Genomic DNA, 27346 nt, shown 5'->3' on the forward strand with positions numbered 1-27346 from the left:
ACCCTCCTTGGAGGAAGCATATCTCTGAAAGCGAGTGAGTGTTAAGTGCATAATCTTATCTGCTTCTCAAGGCACCGAAAGGCTATTTTACCAATCATTTTAAATAAGTGGCACAGCAAAAATGCAGGATTACTCAGATGAGCATTCCTGACGCCTCCAGCAGTGGGTAGGAGCACTTCAAACGAGTTAATAATATACTCTAACAAACGACACGAAGGTATGAAAAGCCATTTTTAAGTTGTTTGCCCTTTCACACATCTGAGATACTGTTATCACTCAGACATTTCTTTTTCAGATTAAGAAAAGGAGGTAAAAAGATTTCCAAGGCAGAGCAAGCAGATAGATTTCTACTAAAGCACGTGTGTGTGCATGCGTGGGTCGGCTTGCACACATGTGTGCACACACCCGTGTACACTGCCTTTGCGCGGCTCGCTCATGTTCTAACGTCTCCTCCCTGGATCCCACAGGATCACTGACCCCATGAACTCTGCCCAGACCCTTCCCAGCTCCCACCACAGCTGACCCTCCGAGAGGGATGCTAGGGACGCCTCCCTCCCCTTCCCTACTCCCTGCTCCTACCCCACCTACCTGCAATCCTCCTGGCCAGTCATCTGGGCTCCAGTCCCGGCGCCTGGAGACTTCGTCCCTATAGATCTCACAGTGCTCCACGTTGTGCTGTCTCTAACCATCTGTGACATGTTGTGCTAACCCATTTTTATAATCAGAAGTTTCTTCTCGTACCTCAAAGAGTGGAATAAACCATCTCTTCACTCTACTGTCCCCACTGCTCCCACCCTAATGAGGTCAGCGCTGCAGTGTGTGGCTCTTACACAGAAGGGTCATAAATCCTCACACCCCCTCTTCTTCTTCTTCTTCTTTTTTTAAAGATTTTATTTATTTATTCAAGACACACACACACACACACACACACACACACACAGAGACAGAGAGATACAGAGGCAGAGACACAGGCAGAGGGAGAAGCAGGCTCCGTTCAGGGAGCCCAATGTGGGACTCGATCCCGGGACTCCAGGATCACGCCCTGGGCCAAAGGCAGCGCTAAACCACTGAGCCACCCGGGCTGTCCACACCCCCTCTTCTTCTAATGGAAAGTCTGAGATACCCCCTAGGACGGCGATGTGGCCTAACACATAAAGCAGCATTGCAAAGCTTCTGTAGTTATTCATGATTAGACAGACCGATTCTTGGTTTATTTTCTTTTCTTTACTTTTCTTTTCTTTTTTCTTTTCTTTTCTTTTCTTTTTTCTTTTCTTTTCTTTCTTTCTTTTCCTTTTTTTAGATTTTTAATTTATTTATTCATGAGAGACACACAGAGAGAGGCAGAGACACAGGCAGAGGGAGAAATAGGCTCCATGCAGGGAGCCCGATGCGGGACTTGATCCCGGGACTCCAGGATCACAACCTGAGCCAAAGGCAGAAGCCCAACCACTGAGCCCCTCAGGCGCCCCGATTCGTGGTTTCTTAAGCAGGGGCCAGGAGTCCATCTGAGGGGAACAGAGTAGGGGGGCTGGGGTAGCAGAGGGCGATGACACTTGACACCTTTCAGTACGTTGATGTCAGGCACAAATTCCATAAAATAAAATCATACTGCATTAGCATGGAATGGATTGCGCCGTATTCAGAAAACATGCTCATTCCTGGATACTGGAAAGGATCACATGACTTCAAAGAGTAATGGTTATTTTTAGAAGTATGTGTGTGTATGTGCGTGTGTGCACGTGATACTTGCAATTGATTCCAGAGTTATCTGTGGGGTAATTGGCAATACCTCCTTCTGTGGCTCACACTGCTTTAAAGCCCCTCCTGGATCCCAGTCAGTCAAAACACTCAGTGAGCACCCACTCTGTGCCAAGTTAGTGTTCCCTGTAAGTGAATGCGTCCCCCCCATCCAGGAGGTCACAGACTTCCAGGAGGCCAGAGAAGATGAAGGCAGAGGGGTGCACGGTGTGTGGTGCTGGGGGTGGAGGGGGGGTGGACAGCTCCCGTTGAGATGAACGAGATGATTACAACATTGACGTGAAAGCTAATTATAGAAAAATTCATCTCTCCTGGAATATAAACAATTTCCTGTAAGTATTTTATTGAGAAATCTAATCTCACGAGGATTTTCTTTTGTCCCTTTCCTGACTAATTTGTTTCTCTGGTGTGCGTGTGTGTTTAACTGTCATTGGGATTATCATACACAGAGTCTGCTCTGGAGAAACTTGGTATAGCCTGAGTCCCATGTCCCTTTTGCTCTTCCCCAAACCCTTTCAGTGCCTGGACACCCCTGCACAGTCCCTCTACCCACGCACACACATGCACACACGCACACACATGCACGCACACACACGCACTCACACACCGTGAATACCTGAGCATGCCTTGTGCTGGGAGGTCCTAATATGCAATGGCCTGATTGACCAGGCGCCTTCCATCCCATAACATGACTATGGGAAGAAGGAACACGGGGAGGCTGTTTCTCTGACCTCAGACATTTTATGGCTAAAAGCAGCCTCCTGGGGCGGGGGGGGGGGGTGTCTGAGATCTGTTCTCATTCCCATTCATATCTTTTCATCAAAACTGGCTATGAACTTAATAATCCTTATGACTCACTTGCAAAAGTACATAGGAAGTCAGGTTTGTTTTTCAATTTCCTTTTTCTAAAGGTTAAAATTAAAGCAGGGAGGAGCAGAACATTACTCTCTGGGGCCCAGCGGGGACACCCAGGCCCAGGCTGCTTGTCTGTGTGTTTTTCCCTCACCACAGCTCTCGGTGGTTTACCTACTCTATCCATGATTGCCTTTCTCAGCTACTTGGTGAAGTCAAATCCGGAGGTGATTCCAGGTGCCCTCCTCACGGAGCAGGCTTTTCTCCCACCCACCCCGCTGCCCCAGCCATTCCCCCTCCAGAAAATTTCTCTGTGTTTCCCCATTCCCTGGTTTGACTCACCTTTGTCTCCTTACCTACAAGAAGGAGCCTTTCTGTCCACCCTCTTCCAGCTGCATTGCATCCTACCCCTTCTTGAAAGCATTGCTGAAATTCCACGTCCTGTGTCCTGCCCTCATCACCTAAGCCAGGAATGCTCACTTCTCAGCTTGAGAAGGACTTACTGCCTTCCTTGCAGTGTTGATCTCATTGATTCATTTGACAAATATTTGTTGAACACCTAGAAGGCCCTAAATAAACAGTGCTCCCAGTGTGGGAGAAACAGAGACAGAGAACAAGCTTTGTGTCCTGTGGTTGGTGCCCGGCCTGCTTGTGGGTTCTTTACAGGGGAGACCTGGGTTGAACACTCATTGGATCCCCCAGAATACAGTAAGAATCCATTTGAATGTACTGAACTGATTAATGAATTCACTCATCTTTTCCCTCGATGCCATACAGAGTTTGCATCAACACTAAATAACCCCTCTAAACATCTGAGGCTGAATGGGGTAAGAAGAGGAATACATTCCATTCTTATTAAAAAACATCAAGTGATTGTTTTCTGTATCAAATGCGGAATTCCGGTTTTATCAAACACGTCTCGGAGAAACACCCCAGCCTCCAAAGCAGACAGCAGTTGTAAACATCTCCTCTTCCTGCTGAGAAGCTGCGGAATTCCAGAGCCCTGACCTGCGAAATACCAGTTCTCAGCTCCCTCCCCATGGAACGGAAGCTAAGCCCTGAGGGAGGGCATTTGTGTGTTTAGACCCTCTGCGTGATGCCTAGTGCTGGACCAGGAGGGAGCTCAACCCACAAACCGCTAGCAAAGGGGATGGAAAAAGACAGGACCCAGCAGAGGGGAACACAATTGCTCACTAGCCCAGAATCTGGAACTTGGAAGCCAAATTATGGTTAGCCACATGGCTTTATTATTGACCTTCTTTGGCACGTAGTGCTTTATGGGTACACTGTATCTTCGCTTTTTCTGACCAGTCTCCAACTTCCCACCAACACTGCTTATACCAAAAGATGGCAAATGGCACGTATCCTGGCATTTTTCTATGGCTTAAGGCACAGTCAAGACTCTTGATGATGTAAAAGAAAAACAGATGACTGCGTCTATTTCCTGCCTGATTACTACTACTTTAAAGGAATGCCGAGGTTTTGTTTGTAAAAATACACTGATGATTATGTAACCAGTGAGACCTACATTTATTTCTACCTTATTTTGTTTAGTGCAGGCTCAATTAAACTTCACGGCCCTCATATAATCTTCTTTAATCTTTGTGGTTTATTGGACAATCTGGTGAACTTGTATCACATCCTGAGGTTGGGTGTGCATTTCAAGGCATCAGGGAATGATGAGTTCAGTTGTGAGGTGAAGGAGGCCATATGGGATAGGTTTTCCATCTTAAATTAGCATACATCAGAGGCCTGGTGGGTGGGGGGGAGTCCATGGCATCAGGTGACCAGAATGAGGGGCCATAGCAGTCTGTGACTCACGTGACAGCTGGGGAGGAAATGGAACACTTCTCCCAAATCCAACTGAGATTGTTAATGCCCAGACTGGGAAAGAGTGGTGCCACCTTTCTGTAGCAACAAGCCGGGCAAACCAGGGGTTTCTGGAGAAGCTTCTGTTTGCATGGCTAAATAATAAAAGGTGGTCTTGATAGGTCTACTCTTAAATTGTGCGATGGACCATTATCAGAGCTCTGCTAGCTGATCAGACATTTGACCCACTAAAATGTAGTCTTGGGGTTTATTTTGATCAGGTCCGTGGGCATAGGGGTGTGGGACAAAAGAATTTGTCAGTCAATTCTTCTGCAATATGCATTCATTTCTCCTCTTAACATCAGCAGAAGCTATTATTAGGGATTGAATGTGCTTCACCCCCATGTTGAAGCCCTATTTCCCAATGTGATGGTATTTGGATGTAGGGCCTTTAGGAGGTCACCCGATTTAGGTGGGGTCATGAGGGTGGGGCCCCCGAGATGGGATTAGTGCCCTTGTGAGAGGAAGAGCCCAGAGCTTGCCCTCTACCATATGAGGACACAGTGAGAAGGCAATCACCCATAAGCCAGAAAGAGAGCTCTCACCACACCGAATCTCCTAGAATGGTGATCTTGGACTTCTCAGCTTCCAGAATTATGAGAAATAAATGTCTATTGTTTAAGCTGTCCAATCTATGGTGTTTTGTGGTAGCAGCCCATGCTAAGACAAGCTCTTTGTATTCATTGAATAGAAAACTGCTCATACTCAACTCTAAATGTACCAACCTCTCTTCTCCATATTTACTTAATATTTCCAGTATTTAATTAGTATCTTGTAGTGTATAAAGTTGGCCTTTGAACATCATGGGTTTGAACCACATGAGTCCACTTGTGAATTTTTTCTGATAAATACAGTTCCATACTATAAATGTATTTTATGTTTTTCTTAACAGCACTTTCTTTTCTCTAGCTTGCTTGATTATAAGAATACAGTATTAGTACATATAGTGTATGAAATATATGTCAATTGACTGTTTATGTTATTGATAAGGCTTCCGGTCAACAGCAGGCTATTAGTAGTTAAGTTTTGGGGGAGTCAAAAGTTATGCTTTTCAACCAACGGGGGGTAGTCAGTACCCCTAAACTTTACACTGTTCAGAGGTCAACTGTATTCTTTTATTTGTCCCAATATCCTTTTCCACCCCACTGCCCACCTTTTTCACTTTTACATCATTGCCTTACTAAATGCTACTCCACGTATGTCAAGACTCAACTCAAGTGTCCCCTCTTCCATGGAGCCGTCCCTGCCCTCCTCTCCTTCACCCCCAGTCTGGATTCTATGCACTGCCTATGGTAGCTCCTGCCAAAGCCTCTATATTTTTGCTTTTTACTTTTTACTCAGTCCCTCACTAGACTGAATTTCTCATCAAAGGCAAGGGTGTGTGCTGAGTTCAACAGCGAACCTGGAGTGGAAGCCGTAGGCACTTTATTGAGTGAAATATGTTTTTCAGAGAATCCTTCTGAATAGAGATCTTAACTTGTCAGTGTAAAGTAGTGTTTGCAGGGAAGGATGGGGGAAGACATGCTGGCAAACACTAGGGAGCAGCGGGGGGTTTAGTGTGGACTTGCAAATCAGAACAGGACCCCCAAACCCTGCTGGAACTGTTGAAGACAAACACAGGAAAGTAACAGAAGGGTTTGGAATGGAACCGGGTTGTAGAAACTTAGAATTCAGGGTCTCAGGAGGAGAGGAAGTTCCATGTGAAAGGTCAGAGACTGTAGAATTTTGTTCGTTTGAATGGCAACTCTGTTTTGGGTTGAATTGTGTCCTCTCAAAAGATGTTGACATTCTAACTCCCGGCACCTGTGAATGTGACTTTATTTGGAAACAGAGTCTTTGCAGATGACCCAGTTAAGGTGACATCATTAGGGCGGGTCCTAATCCAATGTGGCTGGTGTCTTTTTAAAACGGGGAAATTTGAACACAGAAACAGACCCAGAGAGATGATGTGAAGACATCAGGAGAAGACCATCAACCAACCAACAAATGCCCACAGCTGCCAGAAACTAGGAGAACAGAGTTAAACAGATTCTCCCTCCCAGTCCCGGGAAGGAATCAACCCAGCCAACATTGGTGTCAGCCTTCTAACCTCCAGGAATGTGAGAGGATAAATTTCTGTTCTTAAAACTACCCGTCTGTGGTGCTTTGTTACTGAAAACTCTGGGGAACTGGTACAAACTGTTCCACTTAAACTCTAAATTACCTGAAGGCAGGGACTTGGGGTCCTTTATCCTCAAATCTCTAGAGGTTGGCATACCCACCAGACGTGTATAGAAATCTCAAGCTGCCTTCTCAGGCCAAGTTCTCTTTGGACTTTAAGTTGGAAGATAGGAGCAAGAAAGGATAGAAAATTCCAGAGGCTGGAATTGGTACAAGCCAGAATTTTGCCCAAGCTTTTACTGTTGCCATTCCCTCCCCCCATCTCCTAAATCATGATATCTCCTTCTTCGGACATAGAGGAAAGACGCCAAGATGCCAGGATCCAGGGCCATTTGTCTTCAAAGCATCTGCTAACAGGAATAAGTAAGAACATGATGTCTTCACCCTGTGTCCCGCCTCCTCCCTACCCTGGGGTTTCGCTACCCCACAATTTCCTAGGGAACTCTTGTTTCTTATTATTTAAAGGTTAACTTGAAATTCATTTCGGATGAGAAAAGTAAGAAAGCTCTGGAAAGCCGTGTTCGGGTAAGTATTTTACCTTAGGTTAGCTTTTAATTCCAGAATCTTTGAAAACTATAAAACTCCGTGATGGATTTATGTGGTTCCCTGACCAATACAGTTATTTGTAATAATAATAATAATAATAGTAGAGTAAAAGATAGCACAGCCTCAGATTTTTTTCCCTTTACTCAGCTGAAAATTAAACCAGACAGGCAATTGCCGTAATATATAATATGTGTCCGCTGCATTTATGGCACATTACATATTACATGGTTATTATCCTGCATTTTCATCCAATCATCTTATTAGCTCTGGTATTTTTATGTGGTGAATGACTACAAGCTGAAAGTCAAGCGAGGAAGGCATCAGTGGAGAAATGAAACACAGGCTCAGGAAAGCAGAACCCATTAAAATGTGGCCACCGCCACAGTACGCCACAGTCGGGGGTTGACAATGAACTCTGGAAAACTACTAAGGCCCTACAGTGAGAAGCACCATCTGTGATACTGTCCCCACTGAGTAACTAATTCTGTGTTTCATTCTCCCATCATACCACAATTACACCTCATTTCTCTTTCTCAAGCACCAAGGTTAGATGGCTCTTTGAGTGCCTCTGTGATGCACACCACGCTCAACTGAAAAAATATTTCGCAAGAGGAGAGTGCCGTGTTACAATAGAATTCACCATATCTTTAAATATATTTTTCGGAACCCTAGAGAATGCCATTGTATATTCTGACATATTATTAAGAGAAAATGAAACCGCCCCATGAAGTTCTAAAAACAAACTTGGGCCCATTTTTATAGCTCATTCAACTGATTTTCTAAGTTATGAGTCATTTGTTGCTTTTGGTGTTTGATGTCATTTGCCCAGAGCTACATGGAGTCCTATTTTAGGGATATGAGCAAAGATATGATGGATTATAATAAATCAGGCTGCTGGTCAGATTGGTTTTTTTTCTAATAGTGTTCCATCTGTTCTTTTCCATTTTTTTTTAAGATTTTAAAAAATTTATTTATGAGGAACACACAGAGAGAGAGGGAGACACAGGCAGGAGAAGCAGGCTCCATGCAGGGAGCCCGACCTAGGACCCAATCCTGGATCTCCAGGATCACAACCCAGGCGGAAGGCAGCACTAAACCGCTAAGCCACTTCGGTGCCCTGTTCTTTTCCATTTTGAAATTCCCTACCTCCTCTGCCTTTTCTTCTGGAGCTAACGTTTTATTTTCTTTTGTTTCTTTCCTTCTCACTTGTTCCAATATGTCCCTTTTCTCTCTGGAGTTAATGTGAACCATCTCCCCCTGTGAAGTCCAGAATTTTCCATAGAGTAATATGGCTTAGTCAAGCAGCTCTGAGGGTAAAATTCAACTTCTTACAGCATACTCTAGAGTAGGATTTGTAGACAAAGGCTTTGAATTTTTTTCCCCAGTGTAGGAGAAAGTGACCATGTCAAACGTATTAAAAAAGAAGGGGCCAACACCACTTATTAGCACAGTCACTGATAGGTAAGTTGTCATCGATAATTACACATTAAACCATATTGTCTGACATTGAGATCTAAAAAGCACAATGCATATGTTATGAACAATTATATTTGACCCAACAAAAAGTAGTAAATGACAAATCAATCTGCTGAAATATGGAACTTCTTTTCTATAATCACTAGATGCGGTGAGCTAGCTAAACTCAGGATGTAGGACCATTTATTTCTGCTCTGTAGCTTAATGTCTAGTTTACAATGAGGCTTTGAAAGTTGAACCAAATCAAACTGAAGGAGTAAACCCTTGATCAAATCAAATATGTAACTGTTGTAATCGACTTCTCCCTTCCACTTGTTTCCCTTGAATTTCAGAAATGTTCTTAGGGCAGGACCCGGCTTCCCTGGAGAAGGATTATTACAAAGTGGGCGCAGAGTCTATGGATGGTGAGGATGAGAATGGGGAGTTCTATGGGGGCACCTGCAACATCTGGTGTCTTTCCCCCAGTTCTGTATCTCTCATTGCTCCCCTAATCCCCTATACAAATACAATCAATGTCTCAAGTGGAAATGAAAACAGACAAGGGCAAAAAAATACTGGAGCATATGTTAGTTGATTACTTATCATTTGTCCACATATTGTAATATTTTGAAGGTACAGATCACGTTCCCTACATCTTGATGTTCTCAATAAGGCTCAATGGCCAGGCAGAGTGCTCTGCGGCAGCAGATGATCAGGAAATGTTTGCTGCATTGGAAACATAAAACAAACAAAAGTAATTGCTGGAAGGTCATTCCTTATTTTACAGTTCTGGGATGTGGCTAATCGTCATAGATCCTTGGCCATGTTCTCAGCAGCTCAAGCCTGTGTTTCAAGGAAGCATACACCTGAAACTTCTCGGAATTCCTTGTAATCTTTGAGTAATTTGATCCGGAACCAAGGTGCTTGATTCCAGTCCTCTGTTTTCTTATCATTTACTGTAAATGTTGAAGAAATGACCCACCGTGTGTTACTTTAGCAAGCGGAGCTTGTATATACACTGTATAAAGGGAGTTAAGAAAGACAGTTCAACTCACAGTGTCTGCTATGATGAGAACAGCTAATGTGGTGGGCCAGAATGGATCTTAGAGAGTCCTGTTTCTTTTGCCAGAAACAGAAATGCACTCTTGGGCATAAAGCAATGCATGGCTGAAGGCCATCAACTCGATTTCTCAACCCTCTCCTCTATGGTGCAACGCCCTGTGTTGGAATCTCATGGCCTGAATTCTTTACCCTCATGGCGCAGCCAAGACGCTGTACTCCAAATCAGTTAAGAGTTCCTGACCATGTTTAGACACCCTGGTAATTGTGTAAGGGGCAGTAGAATTCAAGCAGCTGGTGTAACATGGGATCCAAATCTGGACAGAGTCAGAATCAAAGTGACCGCATGTCATGATGCTTCCTGAACACTCTCCCTCTGGGCTATTTGGATACTTTTTGGTGACAATAGAACCCCCTGTAGACAGGTTGAATGGAAAGAGCATGGAATTCAGAGATACCCAGATCTGGTAAAAATTCTGGCTCCCACATTTACCATGTGATCTTGAGTAAATTACTTAAACTGTTAGAACAGTAGTTTTCTTGTCTGCAAGTAAGAAATTACGCCTTTTTTGTGAATTGTTGTTTCAAATTAAATGGCATTATGCGAAAAAGTTCATATTTTTTTTAAGATTTTATTTATTTATTTATGAGAGACACACAGAGAGAGGCAGAGACATAGGCAGAAGGAGAAGCAGGCACCCTATCGGGAGCCCAGTGCAGGACATAATCCCAGGACCCCAGGATCATGACCTGAGCCAAAGGCAGATGCTCAACCACTGAGCCACCCAGGTTCCCCAAAAGTTTGTATTTTAATTTATGGCATATAGGAGACATGAAATAAAAGCCCTCCTCCCCTTCCTCCCCCTTCTCTTTACATTCTCCTTATTCTTATTTTTATTTTATTTCTATGACCGGGTTATATGTGGAAGGCTTCACCCATCCTACATACAACCAGATGAGATTCAGGGCACTAGACCTCCCCCTGGCTGTGTGTGTGTGTGTGTGTGTGTGTGTGCATGCACGCATGCACACGCATGCAAGTATGCATGCACACTTGTGCACATGCACAAGTGTAAGAGTGGGGAAAGGTTTTGGGTGGCAGGGGAAGAAGATAGACTTTTTAAGGCATGGATATTATCTCATACAGCAGAGTGTCTGAATTCACTACTTCTCACTTCAACCTCCTGCCACACCAGCTAACACTCCTGGAGCACAGAGCTGAAGGTGTTTTTGGTATGATTTCTATCTCTCTACAGCCTCTTCTACCCCCTGCCCTGGGAAGGTCAGTGGAAAGAGAGAGGCAGTACCCTGCTAATGAATGGTTCTGCATCCTCATGAAGACCACTGTCAAGTTTACGGGCTTAGGAGGTTTGATGGCCTCCAGTCATCCCTCGCTTCACCTCAGTCCAATTCTGAGGATGGTAGGGCCATTTCGGGGGCTGAACCAGGTGGGCTTTCTGAGGCCTACATGCTACAAGGCCTTTCCAACAGCCATTGAATTATTCCAAACACTAGTCAACAAATGGTCGAGAGGAACGCTGTAGGAATTAATGATACAGAACTTGACAGAGAAGAAAAAGGGTGTCTTGGGCAAACCAGTTGTAACTAGATCACCAAACTTACGATATGAGAAAGAGGTGGATAAACACAAAGCTAGCGGAAGATGGCATGCATCCTTCATTCACCTGTTTATTTAGTTCAGATTATTTATTCAGTATTCTATTATATGCCAGTATTCAGTATTCTATTATTATATAATATTCTTTTATATTCTATTATATTCTATTATATTCTATTATAGCCAAAAGTTGAGGTTATAATGGTAAACAAATCAGATACAATCCCTGTCCTCACGCTTGTAAAGTCTGGTGCAAGATCTCACAGCCTAGATCATTCATGGCTGCGTAACAAATTACCCCGAAATCTAGCAGCTTAAACCACTACTTTATTATGCTCATGGTTCTGCAGCTTAGGGATTTAAACAGGATGCAGGATTCCATGATGTCTGGGCCTTAGCTGAGAAGACTCAATCGTTGAACATGACTTAATAGCCAGGAGTTGACTGGGCTTTCCCCAGAACAAGTGTCTTGATAGAAACACACAAAAGCTTCAGGAACTTTCCTGATCCAGCTTTGGAAACCATCACTTCTACTACATTCTATTGGCTACTAAGGCCAGTTTGGATCCTGGGAAAGGAGAATTAGGCTCCTCCAACCTGTGTCCTCAACCTCCTAATGAAGGGCAACAAAGTAAAAGCACGTGGGATAGGAGTCACAGTTGTGGCCATCTTTTGAAAATACAGTGTCCCCCAAACACATGCAATAAGTCTTATGGTAGAGGAGGATATGTTCACATATAAAGGATCCTAATATTGACTGGCAGGGTCAACCATTAACTTTTCAAAGGAAGTGCCCAGTAAGCTGAAATTGAGGATCAGTGGAAGTTAGGCACACAAAGACAATGTGTCAGTTCAGCCTACTAAAACAAATCACTCCGTGTTCGGAGGCTTAAATAAGAAACATTTATTTCTCATAGTACTGGGGCTGGAAATCTAAGATCAAGGTGCCACCACAGTCAGGTTATGGTGAGAACCCTCATCCTGGTTCACCTTCTTGTATTCTCATGTGGCACAGTGAGAGTTCTAGCTCTCCTCCCTATCTTACAAGGACACTAATTTCAACACGCAGGCTCTGACCTCATAACCTAATCATCTCCCCAAAGCCCTATCTCCTAATATCACCCTTTGGGGAATTAGGGTTTTAACATATAAATTTGGTGGAGAGGACACCAACATGTGGTCCAGAATAGAGTATATGAGGAACAATATTCCAAGGAAATAGAACAACACGGGCAAAGGCCCAACATCTGGTGAAGACCTAGACCATTACGGAACAGGAATGATTTCCATATGGCTGCCTTATTAGGTGTGAATGTGGTGCCTCATCAGAGAGGGTGTGATGGAGTTGGCAGAGGGAGGCTGGCATGTGCATACATATGTGTGTGTTCCTGCAGGATAAAAAAAAAAAACAAAAAAACATGAAACTGGAGAGGTAAGTAAGGACCAGAAGGTCCTCGTGAAGCTCCTGGTGAAACTTCCTAGGGAGTTTGGACAACAGTGAGAGGCAGAAAGAAACATTATCCATTGATAAGAAGGCCACAATAGGCAACATAAAACAGAGCAGAATTCAAATGCAGGCAGCCTTTGGTGTTCCAGTATCCAAACTCTGAAAAAAAGATAAAAATGCTGATCTTGCCCATTTGGAAGAAAGTATATGTGCTTTTTTGTTATTTATTATTATTATTTTATTTTATTTTTTACAATTTAAATGGAAAGTACTATTCAGTATCCCAGAGAAGCATACATGAGACTCATGGATTCAGACACTACCCACCCCTCACCCTGCCCCATCAACCTCCAGCTTTTTCATTGCAGATATAATAGACTTTCCTGATTCCTATCAAAAGCAGTAGCGCACATAAAAGATCAACCTAATGCCTAAAATTAAGCACCATTTATTGCTAGTATAATTTTTTGTAAATGAGGAGAAAAATCTCTGCAAGAGGAAATGTAAATCCCCTAGTCATCATTTTCTTCTCTAGAAAGAATCGAACTTTCCTCAGGAAGGGAAGATGCTGAGCAGGAAATGCATCATTATAAGACACTTTATGATCCTGTGGACGACGTGGCAAATGGCCATTTATATGAAAACACTCATTTCCTGCTGTGCGGTTCCCAAGTGTTTGCCTTCTTGGAACAATGACGAGAAATTTCCTAACCCAAGAAGGGCTATGACGACAGCTCCACTTACATGTTGCTCTTACTATAGTCTTGGAAAATGTCCCATTGTCCTTCATGCATTAGATGAATCTAAAATAGGCAAGAAGTCTAGACAGTGGAAACCATATATAAGATCAATGTTTTTCCTCCATTATTTAGTATTGTAAAGTAAAAGTCACTCAGTAACTTCTGCTCTAATGGAAGAAAAATTAGGGAAATACACATGGGTAAAAAGATATACGTCAAGTAGCAAGTCTTTGGCTATTTTCCTAGTTAATTACCAACTACTTCAAGTCTTTTAAGAAGTAAGTGGGGTAAAAAATTATACATAAATGAATAAAATTATGTTTATCAAGTTTGAAAGCAGCTCTCCAACCTTCAGGACTCAATTGTCTGACCAATTTTGATTATATCCAGCAAGTATTTATTGGGCTCAGTCTACATGATATTTTGCCAACCTATGTGAGGCCACTCCAATCTATTTTGTTGTTTACTACACCCCAACACAAGAAATGTTTTACACTCTTTTATTTGGAAAGACTTTTGGCAAACTTACTGCTGAGTCTTTGTTCTTTTTCCTTTTTCCATCTGAATTCCCTGTAACTCAGAATTAAATAGTAGCCTTCAATTTTGTTCTTTCCCACATTTGCTTTGAATACTCTAGGTCATTTGGATTTCCAAACGAATTTTAGAATCAACTTTCATTTTGTACAGAAAAAAAAAAAAGCCTTCTGGATTTTGACTGGAATTACACTAATTTTGCAGAGCAGGTTGGAGAAAATTGCTATCTTAACGATATTGAATCCTCCGATTTACAAAGTACATACCTCCATTTATTTCACCTTCTTTTATTTTTCTCAGCATGGTTTCATAGTTTTCAGGGTACTACCCTGTCAGATGTATCCTTAAGTATCTTAAATTTCTATGCTACTGTAAATGGTATTTTTTTAAAACTTTCAACTGTATGTTGCTAGTTTATAGAAGTACAGTTTGCTTTTGTATATTGATCTTGTATCCTGAAAGTTTGTTTCACTAACTTACTGATTCTAGTAACTTTCTTGTAGATTACACTGGATTTTCTATAAAGACATTCATGTTACCTGCAAAAAAAGTTTGTATTCCTTTTCAAAATGATGCCTTCAGGCACCTGGGTGGCTCAGTTGGTTGGGCGTCTGCCTTCAGCTCAGGTCATGATCCCAGGGTTGTGGGATCCAGCCCAGATATGGGTTCCCTGCTCAATGGGGAACCTGCTTCTCCCTCTTCCTCTGCTAGTCCCCCTGCTTGTGCTCTCTCTCTCTCTCTCTGTGCCAAATAAATAAGAAATCTTTAAAAACACAATCCCCTAAAATGATGTCTTTTATTTCTTCTTCTTGCATTATTATACCGGTTAAAGCCCCCATTATAATGTTGACTAGAAGTGGTGAGAAGAAACATTCTCATTTTTTCTTCACATTGAGAAAAACATTCAGTCTTTTACCATTAAGTTTCATGTTAGTTGTAGGTTAGTAGACATTTTTATCGGATCAAGGAAGTTCCCTTCTATTCCTAGTTTGCAAAGAGGTTTTCCAGAAACAGATGCTGGATTTGTCAGACTTTTCTACATCTGTAGAGTTGATTATGTGCTTTTTCTTTTTTTGTTTGGTGAATTACATTGGTAGTATTTAAAATGGTAAGCCAACCTTGCATTCTTGATCTAATTCTCACTTGCTCATAATATGCTGTTTATTTTTTGTTAGATTTGATTTGTTAAATATTTTTTAAAGAATTCTTACATCTGGGCAGCCTGGGTGGCTCAGTGGTTTGGTGCCTGCCTTCAGCCCAGGGCCTGATACTGGAGACCCAGGATCAAGTCCCACATCAGGCTCCCTGCATGGAGCCTGCTTAAGAAGCACTTCCTCTATCTGTGTCTCTGCCTCCCTCTGTGTGTCTTTCATGAATAAATAAATAAAATCTTTTTTAAAAAAAGAATTCTTACATCTAAGTTTATGGAAAATATGGATACATAGTACGTAGTTTTCTTGTCTTGTAATGTTTTTTATCAAAGTAATTTCAGTTTTGTAGAATGAGTTATGAAGTATTATATCTTCTTTAATTTCTAGAAAAATCTGTGTAAAATTGGTATTGTTTCTTTCGCAATTGTTTGTTAGAATTCACCAGAGAAGCCACCTAAGTCTGGAATGTTCTTTGTAACATCAAATTTAAGTTATTCTATAGATGTAGGGACATTCAGGTCTAGTTCTTATTTTTTTAAGATTTATTTATTTATTTATTTTAGTGGGGGAGATGCAGAGGGAGAACGAGAGAGAGAGAGACTCTCAAGCAGACTTTTTGCTGAGTGCAGAGCCTGATGTGGGGCTCAATGTCGTGACCCTGAGATCATGACCTGAGCAGAAACGAAGAGTTGGATGTTTAACTGACTAGCCACCCAGACACTCCTATTTCTTTTTTTATTGACATATAACATTGTATTAGTTTTGGGTGTAAGGATAAAGATTATATTGATATATAATAATATAATATTTAACAATACATATTTTATATCATACATACAATATCATATATATTGTACCTGAATTGTAATATGTATTGCTAAATGATTTCCACAGTAAATTACGTTGGCATCCATCATTAAGCAGTTGTAATTTCTTTCTTGTGATAAGAATTTTCAGGATTTACTCTCTGAGCAACTTTCAGACATACGATAGTATTGGGGGTCACCCAATACTGGGGTCACCATGCTGTACATTACATCCCAGGACTTATATATCTAAAAACTATACATTTGTACTTTTAAGATTGTATTTAGTTATTCATGAGAGACACACAGAGAGAGGCAGAGACATAGGCAGAGGGAGAAGCAGGCTCCCTGTGGGAAGCCTGATGCAGGACTCAATCCCAGGACCCCAGGATCATGACCTGAGCCGAAGGCAGATGCTCAACCACTGAGCTGCCCAGGTGCCCCACGTTTGTACTTCTTGACCACTTGCACCCATTTCTCCCATGCTCTACCCCATGGCTCATGAGTCGTATGGCTTTTTGGTACAACTTGTGGGAATGGGCACTACTCCTGGGCCTGTGCGAGCATAGGTACTATCTTCTCTAGTCACTTCAGGTGGCTTCAGATGGTCTCCTCACACACACACATAATTATTACTCAGCTGACCGTTGGTGGAGAACCTTCTGCAGACCTCTGGATTTCCCTTTGGGTGTAGCTCTCCTCTCCTCAGCATTCCATCCTACAACCTCTGTTTGTCTTGGGCTTCTGAGGTTCTCAGCTTCATCTTCTCAAATCAGAATCCGATAGTCTCTACCTGAGGTCTCTCTCTTAGGGACACAGCCTACAATGACAGCTCTCTCACAGCAGCAAGCTGAGGCAATTAGAGGACTCCTTTTATTTGTTTCTTTTCAATCAGGATCACTATCCTCTATTACCTGATGTCCAGTGTCTTGAAAATGGCTGCCTCTTACATTTATTATTTGTTTTTCTTTCTTGTCACCCACCCAGACAGGAGAACAAATCCAATCACTGTTACTCTATCTTGGAAGCTGAATTTTTCCTCTTGTAAAGCCATGGCTATAGAGAGGTTTTCTGTTCTCTTGCCTGAACTTGATCCTAACAATCATGGAAAAGTGTTAGTAATTGGACGGAGAATTTGTAGATTAGAAAAATCTCAAGAAATTATTCAGAATGTAGACAGAGAAAACAAGACACAGAGGATAAAAAAAAAAAGTTTTAAGAGACATGGAGGTGGAATGAGAAGCTATAAAATATGTTTTGCACGCCACTCTTTTCCTCCTGAGATTAGTTTCCTTCTTACTAATGTACGTCCTTTTGTTCGTTCTCTCTATGATAGAAAAGTCCACGAATTGTAAACTGTCAGGCTTGATTTGTCTGAAATTGTCTTTATTTCACCTTACTCTTGAATAATAATTGAGCTAGATAGAACTTTCCAGTTGACAACCGTTTTCTCCCATTACTTAAGAGCATTATTCTGCTGTTTTCTGGTCTCTTGTAATGCTAATGAATCTCTGCCTTTCCTCTTATTGTTGCTCCTTTGTAGGTAATCTACCTTTTATTCTGATTGCTTTTAAAACTTTCTTTTGTTCTTAGTACCCTGCTGCTGGCTACTGACCAAGGGCCAGAATTTCCTTCTTTTTAAAGACTGAATAATATTTCATTACAGGTATGTGCCCTATTTTGTTGAAATTCTTAATATATTTTTTTTTAAAGATTCCCGTGTTTTCATTCTGCATTGGCTCTGCAAATTATGTAGCTGGTCCTGCCTTTGTGCTCTCACCTGAGCGTTTTATTTGAAAGGCTGTGAAAGAATATGACATAGAAGAAATTAATAGTGTATGCTTTACAAGATCGTTTTAATAGTCTAGGAGAAAATCACTCAGAGGGTTAAACCCTTCACAGATATCCCCAGTGAGCTCAACGCCCCCCCCCGCCCCCCCTCTGATTCTCAGGTCCAAGTCCCTGGGGGGGGGGAGGGGCTTTCTTTCTCAAGCCACCATAATGTGGATCTTCGTCATCTCCCCTTGGAGAAACACACCTCCTGCTCATTGATATCAGGGATGTCTTAGAATCCCCTTGCATCCATTTGCACACTTTACCCAATGCAATCCTAGGGCTAATTGCTTGCAGTGGGACATTTCCCAAGTTAAGCTATAGCATCACTGGGAGACAGGGTTGGGTTTTTTTGTTTGTTTGTTTGTTTGTTTGTTTTGGATAGTTTAGGATAAATCTTGGGCATTCCAGATTCAGTGTTCTTCGAGATTTTCCTGGTAGTATAATATGCAAACCTTATGGGTCATGTCATAGGTAACTATTCTCTCAGGAGAGATGTGAAGGTTTACAAATATCACATCCAAGATCCATATTCAGGATGAGAAACATTTCTCTGGTGACACTGTAGTGTGCCCTGCCTCCTTCCTCGAGGGGATGGCAATATGTATTATTATGCACTGAAGTGATAGACTGCTCTTTGTCTCCTTCCTAATTCCAGAGCTTGACCAGAGGCCCATAGCACATAAAAAAAAAAAAAAAAAAAAAAAAAAAAAATGAGTCCTTGTATATGTAACTTTTTCAAATAACAGAGCCATTGACTTCTTGATACCTTTTCTCTGGTTACACAAAGACTTACTGGAAACTCTGGCATAAGGGTTTTTCTCTACCTTAGACTGATCATATTTGTTTTGTTTTGTTTTCGCTATACAAATTTATTTATTTATTTAACAATAAATTTATTTTAGACGGATCATATTTGTAAGCATAACATATCGTACTAAAAAGTGAATCAGAATTGAAATATTTTTCTAATTGAAAGCAAGTCCCAGAGTTAGAGGATAGGATATGGCAGGTTGTGTGTGCTGGGGATGGTAGGAGCAGGGGGGTGTGAGTACTGCTCATGACATGGGCTTAGAATGAATGAGAGTATGTGAAATTGAATTGGATGACAAAATAATCCTGAGGGAAAAGTCTATTGGGTAGCTGGAATTCTAGGTGTAAATGAAAGCAGTCAGACCCCACTATAATAAAAATGCAGCTTTGGCTTCATGATCACCCTTAATGTTTTCGATCTGGCTGCCAAATATTTTAAAAGATATTTAATAGATTGTCTATTAAATAGATTTTCTAGAACTGAGCTGACTAGCTTGATGGCAGCTAGTCACAGATGGCTCTGGGCACTTGAAATGTGCTGTGAAGTATAAATTTCACACTTGAATTTGAAGACTTGTATTAAAAAAAGAATGCTACATATCTCACTAATATTAATAATAGTGTTTTGTACATAGTGGGTTAAGTAATATAGTATGTAAATGTACTTTATCTACTTCTTTTTGCTTTATTTATTTATTTATTATTTATTTATGATTTTATTTATTTATTGATGAGAGACACAGGGAGAGAGGCAGAGACACAGGCAGAGGGAGAAGCAGGCTCCCTGTGGGGAGTCTGATGGAGGACTTGATCCTGGGATCCCGGGATCATGACTTGAGCTGAAGCCAGATGCTCACCCACTGAGCAACTCAGGTGCCCTTCTCTTTGCTTTTTAAAAAAATATTTATTCATTTGAGAAAGAAAGCACAAATGGAGGGGGAGAGGGAAAGAGAAAATCTCAAGCAGACTGCACTGAGCAAGGGGCCTAACACAGGGTTTGATCCCAGGACCCTGAGATCATGACCTGAGCCGAAACCAAGAGTCAGACACTTAACTGACTCAGCACCCAGGACCCTCCTTTTTTCTTCTTTTTTAATGAGACTACGAGAACATTTAAAATAGCATACGTGGCTTACATTATATCTCTATTAGAGAGTGCTGCTCTAGAACTCACGTAGTTTGTGATACAAACCCACTTAGTTTGGGCCCTTTGGTATTCTCAGATTGACTCTCATCCTGAGGATTCATCCCATTCTGTACTCATCACTTTGGTCTCAGGCATGTCATTTGCTAGTCAGTGATCCCAGCTCACCTCCCAGCACCACCACCTCTGTGTCTCTCGGCAGGTTGTCTGCTGCATGTGCTTCGGGGAAACACCCAAAATACCCAAATTGATTTTCCAAGGTGCTTTTTTTAAAAGTTGAAATTGAGAATAGAAAATAGAGGAGTGAACTGACAAAGTTGGCAGAAATTTTCTTTCTAATATCCATGGGTTTGTCAATCATGTGACCTGAGTGAAAGCCACTGATGTCTTCCTCATGGTTCTGGCCAGAGCAGAAACTACTCGTGAAGCCTGAGACACCACTTGTGCAAAAGCAGGATTTGACTAGGTTTTATTTTCCATCAGACAGCTAACTCATAGTGTGAGGAAATGCAGTGTCCTCGGGAGACTTATCTCATGGATAAATAGTTGTTTTGGTGGTTAGAAGTTAAAGGGCAGGAGGAGAGAGAGGGGGAAGGGGGGAGCATAAGAATAATGTTTTGTAGGATTTCATTACTTAAGGTATGTTAAGAGTATACTGTATGCATTAACTTTTTATTTTTTAAACAAAAATTTTCCATTTTGACAGTTGGCTAATAAATAGGTAATACATATGATTTTATAATATTTTGAATATTTTAAAATTCATTTGGTGTTGAACTGAGCAAGAGATGTATAAAAGAATATATAGCTAACTTGTTTTTAGTTTGTATTTTATTTAAGGAAGTTAAAGTGTTGAACTAACTTATAATTTGAGCTCATAACAAAGATATCCTGTCATGTTTTAAATTTTGAATTTTCTATAGTCCTATTATTGAAACATAAAAACTTATTTAGGGATTTTTTTTTTTAAGTTTGGTGTGCCTAAGGACTTACTATTCTGTTAAATTTTTTTCCCCAGGCTGATTATTTGGAAACTTTTGAAAGCATCTTGAAATTTAAAAAAAAAAAATTTTTTTCTTGTGTGATACAGACACTCTTTTGAAATACAAGTGACAGGTAACAAAACTAACATTTTCCTGGAAACTGTTTTGCTTGTGTAGTTACTTTATTGTGTCTGGGAGCAGTCATGGATTTTTCTGGATGGTATCCAAACTCTTTACCAGTATTTAACATCATAATAGGAGTCAAATCTTGTTTTCCTCTGTAATTTCAGTTCTTGAATGTACTCCAGAGTATGTGCGGTACAGTTTGTCTTCACAACAGAGAACATTGGTGGTGGGCCTCCCCACCCCGAGGAGGGTTAATAGCAGGAATAATAATAAGTGAGTGAAATATGGGAGCCTATTTCCTGACCTCACTCATGGTCTGCGCCTGAAATAACTACTGAGTAAAAAATAATGTTACATTTATTTTACTGCCTCTAAAGTAAATTGTGATAATGATGTAAATGGTGAATGAACAGCTTTATTTCACCGAGGTGAAATGCTGCTTACTTGAATCTACCTAATGCACCTTTACTATTGAACCAACACTGCTGTTGTGGTGGTATTATTATGAAATGCAATCTAAACTTTAATATCCTATTTATATCTGGCTCTAACGTAAGTGAACTTGTAATAGTAGCACATGCTGACAGCTGCTTACTGCTAAAACCTTCAATTTTCTGTCTGAGGACTTTCTTTCTGGCCACTGGAGCATGAATGTTCTGTATCCAGAGGCTGAGCCACAGGGCCAGAGAATTCAAACCCCGAGAAGTAGCTCACAACTGATGTCAGATGAGGAGTTGAGGGCTAAATCTCACAGTTTTCTCGCCTCTTGGTTAGTCTGATGTTGAGGCATAAGGCATACTCTGCCTCAGACTTTATCACTTGGAGATATCGCTGAAAATTCATGTTCTGATTCAGTGGATTTGGGGTGGAGCTTGAAATGATGGGAATGAGCCTCTTTGAGGAGGAAGTTTTATACAGTCGCCCAGAATCCCATAGTGGAATTCAGCTCCGTTTGCCCTCAGTGGAAGTTGCTTGGTTAATCCTTTGGTTTACTTTCCTCCTCTGTTTTTAACTGTATCCCTTCCCTGGGATGCCTCAGCGGTTGAGGGTCTGCCTTTGGCTTAGGGCGTGATCCCATGGTCCCTGGGATCGAGTCCCACACCCGGCTCCCTGCATGGAGCCTGCTTCTCCCTCTTCCTCTGTCTCTGCCTCGTCTCATGAATGAATAAATAAAATCTTAAAAAAAAAAAAAAAAAAAAAAAAGCTTATCCCTTCCCTTACTAGAGTTTGCTATTTGCATGGGGTCCTTATCCTAGGGCTGCCTCTGGGGGACCCTAAACTAATAATACACATACACATACATACATGTATACTTTGCTCCTATTTCTATCCTGATTTCTAAATCTATCTAGATTTATTCTATTATCTATCTATCATCTATCATCTATCATCTATCTGTCTACTATCTTGAACACAACAACACAATGCAGTCTCTTAAATCCAGGGAATACGAAAGCTAGATGAGAAAGGAGAAAGACATCCAGGGGAGGCTGGAAAGAGGAAGTTGATGGTAACCAGTTAAACTGACTCTTTTGTTCTCTTGATGTAGTTGTGAAAAGGATTTGATATCATGGAAGTCTGGTTAAAGATGAGACCGGGCAGTTAACTATGGCTGCATAGATGGTGCCTGTCCAGAAGTCTACAGAGGGATAGCCATTCTCCTCAGGAACATGGGCAAAGACCTTTTGTCTGATTCTGTTATTCCAGACACACTGTCGAGAGGACTGGTCACAGGACTCATGGAAAGGAGGTAAGTCAAGTGTTAATCTGGGAAAGGACATGAAAGCAGTGTGAGAAGAGAGAGTTCGGGCCAGATGTCAGGATGGCAATGCCACACTTCCGGGCTCATGAGCCAGCTCTACAAAGAAGAGGAAAATTAATGAATGGGCTTTGTTGATGTTCACCCAGGATTCTTTAGTGACTTTGTACAGCTGATGCAATGCGTGCTACTTACCTTGCACACATGTGACTGAGAGCTAAAGCTGAGAGCTCTGGACTTTCTCGGCTCAAATCCCAGCTCTGCCACTTTCCGGTTTTGCCACCTTGCCATTTTATTCAGTCTCTTTATGAATCAGTTTTCCTATCCATATAGTAAGGACAATAATGCCTATTTTTCATAGCTATGTGGTGAAAATTAAATGGTAAGTTGTGTACTATAACCAGCAGATAAGAGAGTCACCCTAATATATCAATTATTCGTATGCATGGTGGGTGATCGTTTCATCTGATTCAGGCATTGTGTACACACCCACGTGTGTGTGCTTAATCTCATATTCATAGAAAGCCACTGGAGTGATAACACCCTGGTGATGTGAACCGATTCCAGTCTCGACAGCTGAGAAATCCCACCGCTGCTCTTAGCTGTGCATGACATCCCTCCTGTGAAGTCTTCCCTTGAGCACAGCAAACACCTGTTCTTGGTGAAATGCAAAAGGGAACCTTGGTTTAAAGCTCTTGCTTCCCTTTCTTGTAAAGCTTTGTGACCCCTGCTGAAATAGTTCCCAGCAAGGCCACTTTCAGTTTCTCAGGTTCAGAAGAGAACCAGTGATCTGAGGTCCCTTAGGGCAATGGCTCCGTCTTGACTGGTGCCACCATATTTGAAACCCTGGGAGCTCAGAGAGAAGCAGAATCACTTTGAGTTTGTCATCAAGTTCCATTCTTCCCACCCAATGTTGTCAGCATTTGCTGTGGCTTCTCTCCAGTACCCTGATGGGTTAATATTCTGGAAGCAACATTTTGGAAGGCCAAGGACAGGTCGGTTCTGAGGATCGTGCAAAAGAGAATTGGTCATTGTACTAAGTTGTTTGATTCTGGTGGTTCTTTCATCTCAGTTTTTTGAAATCAACTTCCCCTCCTTAACCAAGTTCTGCCCCAGCCACTTAGTGGGTCAAAAAACTGTGGATGCTGATGGAAATCACAGATGTGACCAAACATCCCCAGCAGCAGTCCGGTCAGAGGTCATTTGGCTCCTTTCCAGTAACAGGTGGCATGCAGTCATCAGAGAGGCTTCTACTTTTCGAGACAATTTGAATCAAGAGACATTCACAGTAAAACTTGGTCACTTTGCATTTCATTTTCTGTAAAAACCAACTACAACCTATTTGACAGCTGTTCTTTTGAAATAAGCTTGTAGCGGTGGGTGTCATAGTCATCAGAAACAAAGCTTCTACTCTTTCAATAGTGTGCGTTGCTATTCTAACTGTAAATGTAACTGAAATTACATTGCAGTCTTTCACATGATAGATATACCCACCCCCCCACTGCCTTTCACACACGTGGAACTATGTAGGTAGTCAGAGAGGGAAGTATAAAGAATATATGCGAATGTCTAAGTGAAGAAATAGTCATTAGCAAAATAAAGTCCCATTTACACTCTTTCACTATTATGAGGCTGTGAAGGTTGCACTCATTTGTGTGGAACCACAAAATGTCAGTCCTCTCCACTCCTTGCCCCCAAATAAAAGAAACACAAAATGTTTGTCCTCTTCTCTCCTTCTCCCCAAATAAGAGATACGCAATTCACACATACTTGTGAAATTCAGACACATTTTAAGAAGAGTTGATAGGTAGTAATTCTATCCTAAAGGGTTCACATTGATCAAACCATTGGTCACAGAAATCTAAATAGGTCCTAATTAAGAGCCTCAACCATTCCTTTCTTGGGCTGATTCCAAAAGGCAGACCTGGCATTCATACACCGTGCAAAACCCTGAGTGCAGGTGCAGAGACCCTGGGAGGTGGCAAAGAGCCTCAACGATGCCAGCAGAAATAGAAACTTTACATCTGACAGTGTGTGATCGATCATTATGGCCGTATAAGGAAGATTTCTGTTCCCTTACTTATTCTTCCATATGTAAGAGAGTTCAACAGGGTGACCACCTAGAGATACACACATGCATTTTCTCCACACATACCTTTTAATTGAAGAGTCATATTTGTAGCTCCTCTGGGAAAGAATCAAAGGGCCAAGGGTGGGTGGCCCGACTCCCATTTGGATTGTAGAGCACAGACAACAGCTGCAGCGTGTCACCCAGATTGGCTGCTGACAGGAAAACGCATTGACGATTTCATTTGACCTCATAGATCGGTAACAACAGAACACCCTCCCACGAACCGGAGGCCACCGTGATAGCCATAGTTGCTTTCATTGAAATCAGTACTCAATTCTTTTTCATTGGGGGGGGGGGGGTAAAAATACATATAGCATAAAACTTAGGATCTTAACCTCTTTAAGTTCAGTTCAGTAGCATTAAGTACATTCATACGGTTGAGCAACCCATCTCCAGAGCTCTCTTTATCTGGTAAGACTGCAAATCTGTACTAATTTAAGCCATGACTCCCCATTTTCAATCTCCCCCTGCCCCTAGAAATCACCATTCTACTTTCTTTCCATCGCTCTCAAGTGGAACTGATTTAGCTATTTCATATAAGTGGAATCATGTAGTATTTGTCCTTTTGTGACTGGTTGATTCCACTTAGCACAATGTCCTTAAAGCTCAACCACGCAGGAGCACGTGTCAGAATTTCCTTCCTTTTTCAAGGCTTAATAATATTCCATCATATGGATAGACCACATTTTGTTTATTCATTCATCTGTTGATGAACTCTTGGATTATTTCTATCTTTTGGCCATTGTGAATACTGCTGCTATAAACATGGATGTATGACATCAGTATTTTTTATTACAACAGTATGGGACTCATCTTCCATTTTATGGTCAATCTACTATTTGATCCTCAAGTCATATATTTTATAGAGAGTATAAAATTGTTCTGATTTGGGGAGCCCTTGTACCCCATGATACTGATACAGCTGAGTGGGGTTAACCTACGGGCTTAGAGCAGAAAAGAAGCTAACCGCTTTACACATCTACCTCAATTTTAATCTCTGCCTCCTTGGCACTTAATTTTTTTAATTGTCCAAACCATTCCAGCTAAGATATACCAAATGAGAAATATTATCCACGAGTCCTACCCTTACTGACATCAATCATGGCTCATATTTAAACAGCACTCAGAATGTTTCAGGCACCATTATTGGCTACTATGCTATCAGTACACCTGTTTTTCTAATGGGACAATGAGTCCAAAAGTGACTAAGCATCTTGTTGAGTGGTACACAGGCAGGGTTGTTATGTGAACCCAGGTAGTTTTGCTCTAGAGTTCATTCACTTTACCACTCTACTACACTGTAATTCATATATGAACATATATGGATAGATGTATGTGTTGGGGGGGTGTGTAACTAAGTGTTTTGACAACCAGCAATGAGAGAAGATGCATAAGAATTTCAATTGATGGGGATCCCTGGGTGGCTTAGCGGTTTAGCCCCTGCCTTCGGCCCAGGGCATGATCCTGGAGTCGGGCTCCCTGCATGGAGCCTGCTTCTCCCTCTGCCTGTGTCTCTGCCTCTCTGTGTCTCTCATGAATAAATAAATAAAATCTTAAAAAAAAAGAATTTCAATTGATGTTGCATGAAAATGGTGCAACAATGTATGATAGAAAGTGCTCTGGTTTGTTTGATCATTGAACACAGCTAGTTAGAATCAGAGCTCTCCCACCCGCTGTCTGGTAACATTGGCCAATTGTTTTATGATTTTGGCTTCAGTTTCCTCCTCTGACAATGGGGATAATAATAATATCTATTTGACTTAGCAGCAAACACTTAAGGAAATAATGTCTATAATATAATTAACTCCTGGAAGGTACTCAATAAATGTTAGTTCTCTTAACTCTTACAATGCAAGGAAAGAACATGATCTCAAGAAAGAGATATGTGTTTTCCTAAGGACATGCACTGCAGAAACACATTCATTATAAACACACTCTGATTTTCTGTGCACAAGGGCACTTAAGAATTACATTGCTGCCTCTCTGTTGTATTCTGCTAGAGTCTAATCAGAAATACAAGAGACTTGCCATGTAGGAAATCTAATAGTAGGTCCTGATAAAATCAACCCCATATTTACTTCAAGTGGGGAAGGAGCTCCAAATTCTATGACTTTGGACATTTATCATAAATCAGCCTTTCATGCCAGCACAGGAAGGGCTGCCTCCCAGTCTTGACTCAAGGCCATTGTTGTGCAATCATGTCTTGACAGTCACATAATCAATTTTGCCTCTTCCCTTGATTTAATATTTTAAATGTTAAATTAAATTAAATTAAATTTGAAGAGTAGGAAGGATGATAGATTTGCTTCTTTATTGATAAAAATTATTCACATGGGACCTTATATATTGTCTAGAGAGTTGAATTGCTTGAAGAACATGCCTCCTGAGCTCAACTGATTCAAGGATGAGGACCCATAGTAGAATATTTTGTGCAAGAAAGGTGTCTTCACATTGCCCCAATACTCTGCTTTGAAGATACACACAGTAAGGCATGAACAGGATCAATGAGGGCTGCATACAAATCCAGGTCTGGCAACTCTCATAAGAAAGACTTTCCTGACA

At 41.4% G+C, this 27346-nt stretch overlaps 2 long non-coding RNA genes across 2 annotated transcripts in view; both read left to right on the top strand.

The window, feature by feature from the left end:
* LOC111094049 overlaps window positions 1-24211 on the top strand; it is a 55015-nt gene extending 30804 nt beyond the window's left edge. The window contains exon 4 of the long non-coding RNA XR_005384329.1: window positions 22444-24211. This is a non-coding gene — a long non-coding RNA (uncharacterized LOC111094049). The remainder of the gene's footprint in view (window positions 1-22443) is intronic.
* On the top strand, window positions 1650-4199 carry LOC102152864. Its single transcript, XR_005384326.1, has 2 exons — window positions 1650-2090; window positions 3388-4199. It is a non-coding gene; the product is annotated as an uncharacterized LOC102152864 (long non-coding RNA).
* Window positions 24212-27346: the final 3135 nt, after the last annotated feature.

This window comes from Canis lupus, chromosome 35 (genome assembly GCF_011100685.1).
Source record: "Canis lupus familiaris isolate Mischka breed German Shepherd chromosome 35, alternate assembly UU_Cfam_GSD_1.0, whole genome shotgun sequence".
Classification (NCBI taxonomy): Eukaryota; Metazoa; Chordata; class Mammalia; order Carnivora; family Canidae; genus Canis; species Canis lupus.